The sequence below is a fragment of the Bubalus bubalis genome, chromosome 15 (assembly GCF_019923935.1).
Source record: "Bubalus bubalis isolate 160015118507 breed Murrah chromosome 15, NDDB_SH_1, whole genome shotgun sequence".
Lineage (NCBI taxonomy): Eukaryota > Metazoa > Chordata > Mammalia > Artiodactyla > Bovidae > Bubalus > Bubalus bubalis.
This window is the reverse complement of record NC_059171.1, coordinates 69,989,352-70,004,550: the sequence shown is the minus strand read 5'-3', so window position 1 is coordinate 70,004,550 and position 15,199 is coordinate 69,989,352. Positions and strand designations below refer to the sequence as shown.

The following is a 15,199-nucleotide window of genomic DNA, read 5'->3' as shown; positions in this document are numbered from 1 at the left end:
TCCAATACAGTAAAAATCAGGAGACAAAAGACAGATCAACCACATTCTAGCGATTGTCCTCATGAACCAAAGTCTGTATATCAAGCAATCATTAAACACAGAACTTGTCTAAGGCTTAGTGCCTTGGCTTGTAAACCAAGGGTAACAATAATAATGTCTGCTGTTCCTGCTTCACAGAGTTATGTTATAGCTCAGATCAGATAATGATGGTGAACACTCTGGAAAGAAGTAAACAACTTCACGCACTCTTATTTTTTCTCTTCCTTCGGTAGTCCCTGGTAGGAGTGGAGAAAGACCACACAAGTCCAAACACCATGGCTCATATTCATCTTTCTTGTTTATGTTCCTCAGTATCTTGGGGTTTCTCTGCCCTAAGACAAGTGAACATAAGAGATTTTCAGCCCTAAGAAGACCTCTTTGGAAGGGTATAAATTCAAGCATACTGGGCACTCTGACCGCTTATGGTTGTTTGGTTCTAAAAAAGACCATTCCAATTCAGACTGATGAGTAGAAAATGAAGGAATCGGCCAAAGAACATCCAAATAATATTACAGAGCATTTTAATATCCATCTCCTCCACATGCCTTTGGAAAAGGTTTGTTTATTATTAGCATTTTACAGATGAAATAAGCAAGGTTCGGAAAGTTTTACAGCTGTCCCCAAGTCATGGAGTTCTTAAATCATAGTACTAAGAAAGTTCATTACAAATCCTAGGTTTTATCCTCAAAGCACACTCTCTCTTATTCCAAAAGGAGAATAGACATGATAGGAGCATCTGTGAGGAACTCTGTGGTACCATGAAGATGAGGACTACATGCAGGGTAGGGAGTTGGCAAAGAATTTGTAGCACAGACAGGCCCTGGAGATGGAGTTGACCTGGGCTCAGCCTGGCCTAGGGCTCCCCTGTGGATGGATGCAGGAGTCAGGATGAGTAATCAGTCAGAGGCAAATTCTTCCTTCCATCTAGCTCTGTTTTGATTGTATGGGTGCTCACTTATTAAGTTGTGTCCAATTCTTTGTGACCCCATGGACTGTAGCCCACCAGGCTCCTTTGTCCGTAGGATTTCCCAGGCAGGTATACTGGAGAGGATTGCCACTTCCTTCTCCAGGGATCTTCCCAATCCAGGGATCAAACCTGCATCTGCTGAATTGGTAGGTGGGTTCTTTACCAATGAGCCACCTGGCATACATTCTGTCTTTCTCCCTACAGCAGTCATGCCTTGTTCTGTGACTGTTTCATGAGCTATTCCCCAATTTCACAGACCAATTATTACTCTTGGAGCCATGGAGCCATAGTCTGCCCAATTTTACAGACCAACTATTACCCTTAGAGAAACAAAATATACCAGACATACAGCATGAATTATACAGGGAGTGGAAAGATCATGAGCTCTCTGAAAGGAAGCTTTTTCAAATCAGTCCTTTGGACAGATTTGGATGAGAAAAGTAAACATTTTTCAAGGTTAAGAAATTCACAATTCAGGATTAGTGTTATATTATGTCTGTCAACCAAATGTCTCCATGCTTCATTAACCCATGGACTCAGATTTAGACCCAAATTGTGCTAGCTTAGTTACTTCCCCTTTTCTAAGTTCATGACCTTATTTTACTCTTGGGGGTCTCTCTCCTTGGTCTTTTGGGTCGCTCTGAGTCCCTGAGGTTAAATTCCATGCTGCTGTGGGCCTCATACTTTAGGGGAGGCCATATTTGGTGTTCCTCTTGGACCATACATCCCCTGCAAAAGAAAAGTCACTTTTCTTCTCTTGGTGAGAAAATGCTTCTCACTCCTTCGTTCCTCTTCTCAAAGTGGATTCCACAGCAGCACTGCTCAGATTGTAAGGGTGAGTCGCAATCACTTGATTTTCTCTCCAGATGCAAGTGTCTTTCCCTGCGGTTGCTTAGACATTACAGTCATGACACTGAAGATCTAGTCTAGTCCCCTCATAAAGATCTAGTCCCCTCCAAACCTTGGGTTGAGTTACTAAACCCATCTTACTAGGCCTTGATACTGAGAAATGGAATATTTCCTGCCAAATGGGTAAGCAAAGAAGGCCGCAGTCACTGCCGCCACTCCCTGTGGTGAGCTGGTGGGCCCTGAGGACACTCAGGGGAGAAAGAACGCCCGCCACATAGCAGTCCCGGACTGCAGCCTCTCCCCACCGTGAGCCCTAAGGAGACTCAGGATGTGAAAACACGGGGTACTGGCCCCACACAGTTGAGGTGCATATCAAAGGAATGATTTTAGTGAGCCTGGACTCTTGCGTCTTCCCATACATAAAAAAGCACTAAATTCCTCAACTTGTCATATCTGGTTGCTTTAATTAACAGTAATCTTTTGATGTTCCCACCTACCTGCTTTTGTTGCAAAACTCCTGTGTATCCTAATTCCTCCCCTCGCCTACTTGGAGCAGTTTCTCAGAGCTATCGAAAACATTTTCTCCTGGGCTGCAGTCCTCATTTTACCCCAAATAAAGCTTAACTCATAACTTTCAAGTTGTGTAAGTTGTTTTTTGATAATACACATAAGAGACTTTCCCCAGGAGACCCACAGTTCATCTTTGAAATTTAGTTTCTGTGGTCTCTCCTAACTACTCCGTCTTCATTTTTCTCCATGAGTAAAGCCCAATGTGTATATTAAAGGAGTTCTTTCTCAGAAGGCTTCTAGCCCAACTCAAATGGGCTTTAGAATAATCACCTGAGCCCTTTCCCCAGAAAACTATTTCCATACCCATCCTAAACCAATGGAAAATCCAAATGTTTCCTATTTATACTTCAGGAAGAAGTTCAGAATTATAATAATTTATGATTTTCTTCAAGATTTATGGCTCTCAGGAATTAACCTCTATAACACAAGCTTTTACTAATCTTTTTTCTCCTAACTCCTAAAAGTATTAAAATTCAACAGATATTAGCAAAGGCTTGTTTTGTGCCAATGACTGCATTGGGCACTTTCATGTATTTTTTTCTTATTAAATATTCAGAATAACTCCATGTGGTAGGTATTATTATTATTGACATATACAGTTAAAAACCTTTATGCCCTAAGAGCTTAAGCAACTGGCTCCAAATCATTCAGGTAGCCAGACTTTTGATCTTTGTGATTTAAATGCAGTAATCTTCAAGGCCACTGCAGCGGCTTCCTCTAATGACCATACTTACAAATATTTTGTCTTGCATTTTTCTCTTTTCTGTTGATGGGATCTTTTCTTATCAATTATCAACTTATTATCAATTAAGGAGATCTAATCCTTCTTTGTGATCATGTATCAGTGCAAAACAAACTACCCCAGGACATCACTAAAGACAGTAAATTTTTTTTATATCACGCAGTTTTGTGGAGCAGAAATCCAGGCAGGACCCAACTGGGCAATTCTCAGTGTGATGACTATGTCACTTTGCCAGTGATATTTTCCTAGTGGATGGGGGCTCTGGAGTGTTCAAGAGAATTTGCTCACATGGCTGATCCTTGGCAGGAGTGGTTGGAAGGCTTCACTGGGGCTGTCCACCAGATGACCTGCCTTGGGTGTTCCAGCATGATATTCTCAAGAAGCCAGCCTTCCCACATGGTATTTCAAGATTCTCAAAGAGGATGTTCTAAGAGGCAGGAAGCAGAAGCTACTAGTTTCATAAACTGGCAGATGTTCATTTATACCATATTTTGTTGTTCAAAGCAAATTTGAAGAGCCTTCTTAGGTTCAAAGTGAGGTGACAGAGACCCCACTTCTTAAAGGAAGAAGTACCAAAGAAATTATAGCCATTTTTAATTTGCCATAGCTTCTTACAGATTTTCTAAATATATGTTCAGTAAATATAAGTGGAAAGAGATAATGATTATATTTTAATAGTTAGCATTTTTACTGCCTCCAGATGGCCAAGCTTACTCTAAGGCAGATTTTCTGTACCTCAGCACTGTTGGCATTTTGGACTGGACAATTCTTTGTTTTTGGTGGGGAGGGAGGTGTTGTGTCGTGAATTACAGAATGTTTAGCAGCATCCTCAGTCTCTTCTGAGTAGATGGCAATACCACACTGCCCAGTTGTAACAATCAAAAATGTCTCAACACATTGCTATATGTTCCCAGGAGGATAAAATCGCCCCTAGGTAAGAAGCACTTAACCACTAAACACTGGGATACCATATAGTGTATGTGCTAAATCGCTTCAGTCGCATCCGACTCTTTGCCACCCCTATGGACTGTAGCCCACCAGGCTCCTCTGTCCATGGAATTCTCCAGGCAAGAATACTGGAGAGGGTTGCTGTGCCCCACCCCAGGAGATCTTTCCAGACCCAGGGATCAAACCTGCATCTTTCACATTTACTGCATTGATAGGTGGGTTCTTTACCACAAGCACCTCCTGGGAAGCCTCCTAGGGATACAGTATAGTATCACATCTAATCCCCAGCAGGGCATAAGGCAGATACTAAAACTATTTCCATTTTATTGAAGGATAAACTGAGGCTCAGAGAGTTAAATGATTATCCATGGTCACTTGGGAGGATTATCTAGTTCTGTCTGACTGTAAGGCCTAGGTCCTTTCTACTATGCTGTTAATTTCAACTTTCTATTTCAAAATGCCCCAAACCAGCTCGATATTATGGGCCAGTTAACCAGTTCTCCAAAGTTAGGGGCAAAACCCCAATCACACGCCTCCAGAATCACTGAAGACCAGCTGAGGCAGTCCAGGATCCTGGCATAATTCTTGACCTGTTTTAGGATGTCTCCAGCAAAGAAGGCATTGACTCACTCAAAATTAACCGGCGCCTCTGTTCCCTGCCCTGCTGTTTGCTGATGGGGGAATTCAAGCCTAATCTGGATCGGTGCCTGACTCTGGGCCGCGTGCCAGGCCTTGCACTGGAGCACGGGTGCACACACGCTCTCCTGGTGTGCAGTCTGTTTCAGAATACTCAGCTGCGGCTGCTGCAGGTGCCTGACGGGTCCAGCGCACCCTGCATCCAACCTGGGCTAGAGACGCACTGTTTCTGGTGTAGGCTTGTCCTTGCAGCCGTCTTATTTTCAGTCCTCTCACTCATTATGATTTCTGCCTCTTCTCCCCTCCCACTGTCTCATCCTCACCCACCCTATCGCCCCTTCCCCCAGACTTACTATCTTTTAGGGGAAGATGAGTATGCAACCGACAGTTAACAAATGAGGGTAGAACAGAGCTAGGGACACAAAGAGGGGCCCCACGGTCCTACTTGGAGGCCTGAGTGACTGCTCAGGGAGGGGTTCAAGTGGAGGTAAACAGGCAGAAGTTTTCCAAGAAGAACAAGTATGGGATTTTCCTGGTGGTCCAGTGGTTAAGGCTCCGTGCTTCCAATGCAGCAGCCATGGGTTTGATCTCTGGTCAGGGAACTAAGATTACACCTGCTGTATGGCCAAAAAAAAAAAAAAAAAAAAAGAATAAGTATGAAGAAGACTTCCAAACAAGAGAGGACATTTCAGGCAGAGGGAACCTTTTTTTAATGTTTATTTATTTATGTGGCTACACTGATTCTTCATTGCAACACATGGGCTCTTTAGGTGAGGTATGCAAACTCTTATTTTCAGCGTGTGGGATCTAGTTCCCTGACCAAGGATCAAACCCAGCCCCCCTGCATTGGACCACCAGAGAAGTCCCAAGGCAGAAGGAATCTCATGTGAAAAGATGGAGATGCTCTAAATAGTGCCATGTCTTGGAGCCACCCCAAAACTCTGGGATGGTGAGAGCTTGAATTACAAACAGGAAAGACCAGGGGTTGAAAATGGGGAGCTGGAATATTCCTTGTCTGTAAAGGAGCAGGACTTTAAGGAAAGGCATGAAAAGTAGGATTTGTACTTTACAAAGATTACCCCATCACCTCTGAGCTGCATGGTTTGGGGAAGGGATATAACCAAATACAAGGAACTGATGGAAACCCATTAGGAATGTGTTCAAACAATTTTCAGTGTAATCATTCAACAACTATTAATTTAATACCTACCCTTGCTGCCAGACACTTGGCTAGACAGACAAAATAGAGTGGTGAAGAAGGCTGACGTTATCCACACACCTACCTGTGTCCTGTTCTGGTAAGGGTGACAAATATTAAACAACAAGCACAATTAATCACATTATTAGAATGAAACATTCTAGGAAGTTTACTGGCCTCTGAAAGTGGACCACACCGAGTCCCAGCACAGTCTGAGGGTGGCAGTCAGAGACGGAGGCAGTGGCTCTTTCATATTAGGTAGGTTAGTCCCCAGACAACCTCGCGAGTTATTAGTCATGATGCCATAGAAACAAAGGCTTAGGGCAGGGAGTCAAAACTCTTCCTTGAGGCACGATTCCCAGATTCTGAGTAGCGACAGGGTAGAGAGCAGGGGCAGGGGTGGTTCCAAACGAGACGTCTTCATTCTGCCTGGTCATGCCAGGTATGTGAACTGGAGGACTCAGGTTTCATCCTAGAGTCTAAGGAATCTCTTCCTCCCTCTTTCCCTCCCTTTCCACCAGCTCCAACTCTCTCCCTCCCTCCCTCTCTCTCTCCCTCTCATGCTCATTCCCTCTATCCAGGCTAAATTGTTTTATTGAACTGTGTGGACAGAGCCAGCCAGCAGGGTGACATTGACTCAGAGATGGAAGCTTGCTGTCCCTTGCATCAGAAAAGCAGAGAGTGCCCATCTGGCAATTGGCAGCAGACATGAAAGTAGCTTACGCCGAAGATGACTCAGCTCTGGCCCTCAGCAAGGCTCAACCATCAGCTATTTTAAAAAAGAAAAGGCAGCTTCAATAAGACCTCAAACTGATTCCACAGTAAGCTACTACCCACTAGGAAGCTGGTGGGCAGACAGTGCTGGCTCTTTTATAAGGACGATGGCAGGGTGCTTCCGAGGACATGAACATAAGGGCTGCCAATCCAGGCAGGTCTTTATGTCCGGGTCGAGTGTGGCATTTGTCTCCATCACCTGCAAGTTGGCCTTGAGAGCAGGCTTGTGACTGGCTGACTCATTCTGCCTGGCCCTGAAACAGCTAGGTGAAGATGGCTTAGAGAGCAAGGGAGGGGTTCATATAAATGCAAAAACATCTTCCAAGCACCTCCGATGGAAGCTCTAGGGCCCAGTGGGAATGGCACAGGCCAGGAACCACCTGGATGAACTGGGACGCTCAGCCCAGCCCTCCGCAGCTGTGTGGCTGGAATGTCTCTGCACTTTAGTGCCCCGTGACCTGAAGGAAGGGAGAGGAAGATGGGCTGCAATGTCATCAGCCTCTTCTACGGACCAGGCTCTTCACTCATCTCACCTGGTTTGATCCTCTGTTTCCCTGTAGGAGACCACTTAACAGTTGATGACATGTCCTTCCCTAGGTGTCTGTGAGAATCAATGAGATAATGTAGATTAAGGGCTTAGCATCACAAATCTACAAAGTATGTATTGTCATCAGTATTATTACTACAAATATTGTTGCTGTTTAGTCACTAAGTTGGGTCCAACTCTTTTGCAACACCACAGACTCTAGCCCCATTTTGTAGAGGAAAAGCCTAAGCCCAGGAGGCCACATAGCAGGTAGTCTAATCCAGTTCTGCCTGACTTCAAACCCCTCTTCTTAACCCTATCAAAAGAGTGCCACCCTGCCTCTTGCCTCATGGAGTTTGGCTAAAACCCATGGGAAAAAGAGTCCAAGAGAGAAAAAAAAATTTAGTCAAATGTTTCTTAAACAAATAATTTAATGAGAATTAAAATATTAAGAAACTATTAATAAATCAAATTCATATATTAATAATTAAAAACCATTTCATAAATATTTATCAAGGGCTGTTTATGTGCTAGTCATTGTGCTGCTATGGAAGATAAAAAGGAATTAGATATGAATTCTGCCTACTTACCATGTATAGCCTAGTAAACATGCAGAAATTGCTCCAGTGACAGTAGAAGTAAATAATAATAATAATAAGATAATGCACTAGCCTAGGCTGATGTGCAGTACATTCCAGACACAATAACTGGCATCTTGCCAGCATCATCTCTTTAGCATTTTAAGCAATCTTCTGTGATAGGAATTATTATTTCCGTTTTACAGGGGAGAGAACAGAGCTCAGAGAGGTTATACAACATGACCAAGATCATATCATCTGGAAGTGGGACAGAACCAAGAGGCAAACCCAGGTCTGTCTGACCCAAATTCACCCTCCTAACCTTCATGCTGAACTTCCTCATTCTCGCTAACTCACCACTGTGAAAACAAACTGATTTGACTAAATGACTTTAATAAAAAAGCAGAATTATACCAATTAGCACTAATAGAGAACAACACCAAATAAAGATGCGTGAACTCTCTTTTGACCTTCCAGTTTCCCATTTTGGTACACACCCATGACTTTCTACCACCTCCCGTCCTCCTGAAGGGAGGAAAGCAAGTGAAGAAAGCAAGTGAAGAAAAAGCAAATCCTACAGCAGCGACCCCAGTCACACTGCTCTTTACAGAAGCCTTTGTATTTGCAATGCATTCAAGACTGTTCAGGGACAGCAGGTGAGCACCTTCCTAAAGGCACAGGCCTCCATCCTGTCACTTTAAACAGCCCTTCTTTAAACAGCAACGATAGCTTGATCCTTCTCCAAAAGGTATATTTGAATGACATAAATGAAAAAGAAAATAATCCTGTCATATCTGTCTCATTCTCTTCTCCTAAGTGGCTCCAAGATTTCCAAGCCAGACACAGATAGGCTTGAAGTCATGTGAAACATATAATTGGGGGCCATAATAAGGGCAAGAAATTAAGTGTAGTTAATGGATTCTTCCCCTTCAAAAGCACACCGAGGAGACAGCTCTCAACAGAAGCATAGCTGTCTTGCAAACTGTCGGCAGAGGGAGGAATGTAGTTTTTCACTGGATTCAAGCTGTTGTGGTGACTGACACGCTCTCCACACTCCATCATCACAAAATCTCCCGGATCTGACCACAGCTGCCTACCAATTTCTCTCTCCCTCCTTCAGCTCGTACGCACTGTGCTTCAACTGCCCAGAGATCCCTGCATCACTCAACACGCTGAAGACTCTATCCCCTAAGCCCTATCCACAAATCACATCAAGGTCAAGTTCAAGGCCCAGCTCAGAATTCACCTTACTGATGAAGCTTCCCCTGACCACCTAGCCTGAGAAGATCAAGGATTAGTCTTCTTGCCCCCGCTTCCCTTGGACATGGCCATTATCGCTGCATACCTGGGGTATGCCTTGGAACATCTTTCTTCCCCATTCAATTGACAGTCCTAGAGAATGGGCTTTAATGAGATCATTTTTATGGCTCTGTTTTCTGGTGAAAAAGAAAAACAGCCCTCATTCAAGTAGGGGAGACAGTCAATGAATGGAAAAGCAAATGCATAAACAAGCAAAATATTATAGATTGTGATAACTTCTTGGCAGGAACATAATTGGGTGATACAGAAGAGAATAGAGGGAAAAGGCAACTTCTAAGCTTGGGCGATCAGAAAAGAGCTCTTAGAGGAAGTTGAATTTATGCTGTGGTCTAAAGGAAAAGAACGATTCAGGTCCACTATGAGCTGGACCAAGGACAAGCCCATAGGAGCCCCACTGAATGCTGTGGCAAGAGCTAAGTACATGGGGGGAGCTAGGAGGCCAGTGTGACCATGGGAAGCGGTAAGAAACAGGGAGACAGAAGCAAGACTAAATACAAAGTAGACACAAAGCCAGACCAGATCAGGCTCTGCCTTGCAGGCCACAAAAAAGAGTTCTGGGTATTCTAAATGCAGTGGGAAGGTATTAAAATGTATTTACTGAAGGAGTGGGGCTTCCCTGGTGGTTCAGCAGCAAAGAATCCACCTGCCAATGCAGGAGATGCAGGTTTGATACCTGGGTTGGGAAGATCCCCTGGAGAAGGGAATGGCAACCCATTCCAATATTCTTGCTTGGGAAATCCAGTGGACAGTGGAGCCAAGCAGGCTATAGTCCGTGGGGTTGCAAAGGAGTTGGACACGACTTAGGGACTAAACAACAACAAGAGAGTGACATTATTTGACTTGTGTTATTTATTATTTATCTACTTATCTTTTTATTTTATTATTGGAGTATAATTGCTTTACAGTGTTGTGTTAGTTTCTGCTGTACAACAACATGAATCAGTTCCATGTATATATCTACCCCTCCCTCTTGAGCCTCCCTGCCACCACTCTCCTCCCCCCAGCCCCTCAAGGTCATCACAGATCACCAAGCTGAGTTCTGTGCTATACAGCAGCTCCCTGCTGGCTATCTATTTCACACCAGGTGGTGTGTCTGTGTCAACACTACTCTCCCATTTCATCCCACCCTCCCATCACCCATCCGGGTCCACGTGTCCTTTCTCTCCTTGAATTATGTTTTTTAAAAGCCCATTCTGATTTCTATATGGGAAGTAAATACATTGAATACTTAGGGGAACAAGAGGAGGAGTAGACAGTCCAGTTACAGGGGTTATTGTTCCATGACCAAACTCAATGTCTCCTCTGGGTATATATGAGCACAGTCACTCAGTCATGACCGACTCTTTGCAATCCCATGGACTATAGCCCACCAGGGTCCTCTGTCCATGGAATTTTCCAGACAAGAATACTAGAATGGGTTGCCATTTCTTACTCCAGGGGATCTTCCTGACTCAGGGAATGAACCCACATCTCTTGTATCTCCTACACTGGCAGGTGGAATGCTTTACCACTGCAACACCTGGGATGCCCCCCACCCAGTTTTGGGCAGAGGCGCTCAATATAAAACGCTCAATATAAAAGAATGAGTGAACGAATGGGTTAGATTACCCTCGGGCTCACAGAAAAATTATGGCCAGCCGGTGCTTTACCAGCCGGTTGTGATTAATATCTCTTCCTTCCCCGTAACACCTACAGCACTCGACTTACTCTGAAAAACGTTCATCAACCACATTCTGGAAATTCCTTATTCATCTCAGGCCAAGCTTTCCCATGTCAGAGGCTTGCAAAAATCACCATCTTGTCTTAGTAACATGGTATCATGTTTGACATTATTTACTTGCCACTGTTCATTCCTGTGAATAGGAAACAGCCTCCTGTTTCTGGCAAAGAAAAAGAAAGGGAAAGCAGGTTCTGCTCCAACCAGACAGAGAAGAAAAGGTGAAGAGAAGGGCGGAGGGAATTCTGATAGGGCCTTTCACCGCACCCCGCCCTCCCCGCCCCTGAGGAAGCTGGCTGAGGGCCAGAGTTGTAGTCTTGACTTTAAACCTGTAAAACCTCAGCATCCCCTCCAGCAACCAGGAGGGCGGAGTCTGGACACGCGGAGGAGGAGGAGTTCCGGAGCAGCGCAAGGAGCCGCTTTTCCTCAGCAATCTTCTGGTTTATGAGCTGGCCGGCTCTGAAGCCTGGACAGGTGGGTGCATTTCATGTCGTGTTTAGGGTGAAAGCGATTTGGCAGTTTCCATTCTCAGGGTGCTCCGGAAAAGAGAACAAGGCTGTTGAACACAAGCCACTCTGGACTCGTTCCTAAACCAACAGGAATCAGCTGCTCTCTGACAGAGGGGTCTGCTAACAGATGGGAAGTTCTTTAAGAGGAACAGAAATAAAGGGAATGAGAAGGAGCCGAGTATTCCATACGGATATGACTCTAGCAGAACTGTTCCCCAGTATCCTCTAGTCCTGGTAAGGACCATTACAAGGGATGCAGAAGTAAGTAGTTATCCAACTGACATAAAAAATGTAAAAGCCAGAGAGCTAAATGGATTTTTGAGCTAGAGAATTTTTTCCGCTAACAACGTGAATCAGCTCTATGTATCCATATATCCCCTCCCTCTTGAGCCTTCCTGCCACCTTTCCCCACGCACCCCTCTAGGTTACCACAGACCACCAAGCCGAGCTCCCTATGCTAGACAGCAGCTTCCCACTAACTCTCTGTTTCACACATTGACAGGTTTATATGTCAAAGCTATTCTCCCAACTCATCCCACCCTCCCCTCCCCAACCTGTGTCCACGCCTGTGTCTCTACTTGACATGTTTTTTAAAAGACCATTCTGACTTCTATATGGGAACCAAATCGATTGAAGACTTAGGGGAACAAGAGTAGAAGTAGAGAGTCCAGTTGGGTGGCAGTTATGATCAAACAGTACCGCTTCTTATGAGGAAGTTGGCATGCCAACTTCCAAAAGCTGCTGTCTTCCCAGAGCTGCTGAGCTATCAAGGGCACAGCATCAAGGTGCCCCAGGAAACCAAGCTGCACTCAGTCCAGGCTCTTTCTGGCACCGTCTCCTGTTTCTTGTTCAGGAGACACTGTAAAGTGGTCATAAAGACATCGGCTCTTCATGCAGACGTAAGATGGAATCTCTTTGGGACACCCGCCAAATCTGTGACCTTTTACAGGTTCCTTCCCAGGAAACAAATGGGAACAATATCGCCTGTCTCCTCGATATTATAAGTGAGACAATGGCTATACCGTCTGTGCCCATGTGCTCACCAGATTATTTTTTTTCTTTTTGGATATTGAGGTAAATGGTCTTTCCAGACTTTTGCAGCTGGGTGGGGCCTTGTGATGAGTTCTGGCCATGATGAAAGTATACAGAAGTGGTATGTCTGTTCCTAGAAGTCCACAGGCCCCACTTTACTCCTGTCATCTTTCCACGCGAACTATATTAAAGATAGCAGCATCCCAAGATAGCAGGAGTGGGATGCTTGAATCACCATGTGGAGGAAAGTTACCTGACCAAGAATATCCATGTTGAATTTTGTGAGTGAGAACAAAATGTTTTGGGGTTAAGTCACATTTTAGAGGATTAGTTGTTTACAGAAGTTACTGTTATTTACTCTGACTACTAAAGTCTCATTAAATGATAGCTGTTATATATGGCATATTTCGCTTTCTCTAGAATCTACACAAGCTTATTTCAACAATACTATGAAGACCAACTCTGCTGAGAGACACTGTCAGGTTCTAAAGCCTTTGACTTGTCAATCATTGAGGAATTCAACCGTGCTCCATATAATCGCTCTATAGATAGCATTTGAATTTGTCAAGTCAGCAGTTGAGGGGAGTTCTCATTCTTTAAAAGCATTCTTTAAATGATTAGTAAGTTCCAGAGAGTGTTCTAGATACTATCACACATGGTGTCCTAGGCTAGCTTTGCCAGAGCCCTGTAAGGTTGCAAATAACTATTATCACAGCCACATCCACTCCCACCTCGGGTGGCGTACACATTCTGTTCTTTCCGCCAAGAATACCCTGGCTCCAGACATCTGCACGGCTCACACCCTAGCTTTGTTCAAGTCTCTGGCTGCTCAGCCTGAAACAGTGTCCCTCTGTTACCCACATCCCTAGCCTCCATTCTTCTCTGTCTCCAGTGTGCATGTCTTGCTGCTCATTCTCAGCACTGTTTGCCCCTGGTGGACCCTGATGGAAAGGATGCTTCTTAAGTAAGGTCACTCTGGGTTCTGATGTTCTTATTCTAAGAATAGGAAAGAAAGATGATGAAGGTTATATAAAAGATACAGTATGTTGAAAATTACATAAGCAGTTGTGTGAATCACTATTTTATAACAAAGTAGAAAAAAAGGTATGCCTTTAGGAAAGCATGAATGGTCTCAGATTTTGTCATGTATATTGTTTTAGACCGGTCTTTAAAGATCTGGCCCTTTCTTTCAGTATCTACCTGTGAAAAGGTTATGATGACCCTCACTAGCATCAGGAACTATTGCCACTTGTGTTATTGATGGGTCTTGGCATTGATATTGAAAACCAGTGTCCCTCCCGAATAAAGGACACGAAGACCTGGTGATGATTCTCCTGGAGAAGTGACCAGTGTTTGCAGCTGATTAGAAACAGTTAATAAGGATTTTTTGAATGTGCCTATAAAGAAAAGCGGGCACTTGGTCCCCACGGAAGGCTTCCTTGTGCAGTAGGCCGGGTGACTGATGAAGTGGGTTTTGTGTAAAATGTAAATTCACATTTTGTGGAAACTGGAAGTTCATCCATCTAAATCATTTCTGTTATAGTCTATGACGGCTTCTGAAAATTGCCAGGGTAGGTCTTTTATTTGATCTTTCAACATTATTGGAGGTCATATAAACAGGATTATATGAAGTCTTTCACTGTCAATTAGTGTAATTCTAAATCAACATTCTGTCAACGATGTGCAGATTTTACAGCACAAGGAGGAAGAGAGAAGAGCTCACTTTTTTCTTCAAATGAATTTCCCTGCCTTTGGTTAGTGCTTAATTAAAATGAGAAAAAGGTGGGAGTTCCCTAGTGGTCCAGTGGTTAGGACTCAGTGCTTTCACTGAGTCCAACCCCTGGTCAGGGAACTGAGATCCCACAAGTCATGTGGTGCAGCCAAAAATAGGATAAAAAAGAGGGAAGAAGGAAGGAAGGAGAGACAGGAGAAGGGAGGGAAGGAAAGAAGGTGGGGAAAAAATCTACTAAATTTAATTTAAGATGTTTGGGGAAATTAATCCAGTCCTTATTTTCATCATAAGAAAAAACTTAGAGTTACTGAAAGGTTAAAAAAAATCCATTTTCTATGAAAACTGGATAAATAAGTGGTATTCCAATTTTAGAATCTAAAATATGACTCTTTCTGAACCTAACATGTAGGAGACTTATTTTTAGCTAATAGATCTAACACAGGGCACTAATTTTTTTTCATGGAAATGAAAAACAGACCAAATTACATTTATTCATAGAATATCTGCCCTACCATTAAGTGTAATTTACTTGACTTACATTTGCCTTCAAGGATTTCAGAGTGTTTCTGGGACAACACTTTCCATTAATCTAACCACTTTCATTTGAAAGTCTTTATAAATTCTGGATTAAATTTTCTCCTTCTCCTTTATAACTGCATAAGAAACTTCCTCAGGATGGATGAGAAAAAATTTCAGTTCAGTTCAGTCGCTCAGTCCTGTCTGACTCTTTGCACAGAATCGCAGCACGCCAGGCCTCCCTGTCCATCACCAGCTCCTGGAGTTCGCCCAAACTCATGTGCGTCGAGTCGGTGATGACATTCAGCCATCTCATCTTCTGTCGTCCCCTTCTCCTCCTGCTCTCAATCCCTCCCAGCATCAGGGTCTTTTCCAATGAGTCAACTTTTCGCATGAGGTCGCATGGAGTTTCAGCTTCAACATCAGTCCTTCCGATTAATACCCAGGACTGATCTCCTTTAGGATGGACTGGTTGGATCTTCTTTCAGTCCAAGGGACTCTCAAGAGTCTTCTCCAACACCACAGTTCAAAAGCATCAATTCTTCG

General features: G+C 43.8%; 1 long non-coding RNA gene across 2 annotated transcripts in view; it reads left to right on the top strand.

The window, feature by feature from the left end:
- Nucleotides 1-11,178: 11,178 nt before the first annotated feature.
- LOC102400186 overlaps nt 11,179-15,199 on the top strand; it is a 32,620-nt gene continuing 28,599 nt past the window's right edge. For both annotated transcript variants that reach the window (XR_003103712.3, XR_003103713.2), the window contains exon 1: nt 11,179-11,338. This is a non-coding gene — a long non-coding RNA (uncharacterized LOC102400186). The remainder of the gene's footprint in view (nt 11,339-15,199) is intronic.